Source organism: Gregarina niphandrodes (assembly GCF_000223845.1).
Source record: "Gregarina niphandrodes unplaced genomic scaffold scaffold00015, whole genome shotgun sequence".
Taxonomy (NCBI): Eukaryota; Apicomplexa; class Conoidasida; order Eugregarinorida; family Gregarinidae; genus Gregarina; species Gregarina niphandrodes.
The window spans coordinates 246,564-248,777 of record NW_011646042.1 but is presented as its reverse complement, the minus strand read 5'-3'; positions in this window follow the sequence as shown (position 1 = coordinate 248,777).

Below are 2,214 nucleotides of genomic sequence, written 5' to 3'. Positions count from 1 at the left end.
GTCTGCCAGCCGGTATTTCTTGACACACATTTATCGACACTTCGAACAACCTCTCACGAAACCATTCACAGCTGCCAAGCCGTCCCACGGGGCCATCCACCCCTGACATGCAACCCTGCACCCATCACCCGCCATGGGGATACTGTTCGCTTCACCGCACACCGGTCACTTACTATTCCGACGCACCTGTGACAACTGAGGACCTCCAGACTGCCGTCTCTTGGTACTTCAACCTACCAAAACGCAGCGGCGCGTCGTCATCTCGAACTCATCATAACCGTGGGCTCATCATAACCGTGGGCCAGTCACAAGCCCCCTGCTAGTACGGCTGCCAACCGTGGCCATTGAGGTGCCGTACGCGCGTACTCTGGCTCACCATGGACCGCTCGACTACAGGCACATCATTCTTCCGTCAGCCGACGTCCACTCTAGTGTCATCAACGCGTGCTTACTACAGCCGTGGAGCAGTCTCCTGCTGCCGCTTAGTCATTCAGCCAACCTCGAGCCGCTGTAGTGTCGTCCGCGCAGGTCTTTGTCAACCCTGGTCCAGTCTCTGGCCACTTCTTCGGGCATCCGCCCGCCGCCGGCCACTGCAGTGTCATCAACGTTTGCTTACAACAACCCGGATCCAGTCTCCTGCTACCGCTCCATTCATCTGGTCACTATCTGCCACTCGGGTGTCATCTTCACGTGTATACCATCATCATGGGCTAGTCTACTACCAGCGGTTCATTTGCTGGTGACCAGGGAACGAGTCATCTGCCCTTGTTTCGTTCTCCCAGTAACCTTGAACCACCGGAGTGACATCAGCGCGTGCTATTCCCAACCGCGATCCTGTATGCTGCGCGCACTTGCACTTCTACCAACCGTGGACCACTCGTGTGACGTCGAACGTCCGTCTTCGTACACACAGACCAACGAACCGTCCCTATTCCATCAGCCAGGTTGCATTTGGCTAATTCTAACACTATAATCGCGTTAGAGGAACACCGGATGGTGATATCGAGGTGTCTTTTTCTTTTTCAGCAAAGCAAATCGGTCATATATGGGCGTCTAGACACCCTGAAGTAAAGGTGGAAGACTTCGTATCCGTTATCGGGAATTATTCGCGTAAAGTCCTTCGACCGATAGCGGCAACGATGATGGCAAGTGGGTCCTTCCAGCCATCCCCTGTACAGTCATATCGGCAAAAAAGTACGAGCGGGTTAGAGCCGATGGAGGTTGGTCTCGAAGGCATCAAAAATGCCCTTTTTGGTTTCTAACTTTTGGTGGTGTGTGGGCTGCCCTGTGTGGCGACGAGTGAGGACCAGACAGACTAACAGTTCCACGTTGGGGATGTCGAGCTCGTCGTAGTCTGACATCTCGGCCGGCAGTTGGTGCACCTCGCCGCTGCACTCGGCCCAGGCGTACTCGCCGATTGGGCCAGTACGCCTGGGCCGAGCGCAGTGGCGAGATGGCCCACGGCCGCGCGTCCGACGTCGCGCGCAAACTAGCTGAGGCCAGACCGTCCACCTAGTTGCGGTCACATTACCACGGAATCCACCTATCAAGGTCGTTGTTGTGACCATCTCGACCTCGCCCACGTTGCAGCAGACCCCGACCGCTTCGGCAAGGAGACGCTGCCGGAGAACCCGGCCTAACCGGGCGTCCGCTGGGTCACGAAGCCCCAGCCCAGTGGCGATGTCCACCCGCCCGTCCGCCACAGAGGTCCGAAGACGCTTCCTCTGCGACTCCACTGCCGCGTGAGCCGCTTCCAGCACGACCGGCGTCGCGGCACTGCCGGCCGGCTCACCCGATCCGGCTACCCTTATCATCCTGGCTGGCTTGGGCGTGGTGGGTGCTTGACAAACCAGGTCGTCCGCTGCACCCAGCTCCAGCGCACCCCGAGTGGGATCTCGGGCGGCGAAGACCCCTAGGGCGGTCTTGACTCCACGCGTTCGGTGACATGTTAATCTGTGGCGCAAAGAGCGAAGGGGTGATAGTTGCAATCTTTTAAAACCCCGCACACGTTGGAAAACTGCGACGGCTGGGTCTGAAAAGCAGAAAGTAATTTGTTCTAGCGGTGGCTAACGTTGGGGCGGTGACATAAGAACTTCTAAGCAGTGCTTCGGATATGTAGCGGAGTTTGAAAAGACGCGCTGTTGACACGTCATGCCGTAAACACCAATCTACGGCGTGGAGTAGTGGTGCTCCACTGTTGTTGGGGGTGGGGGG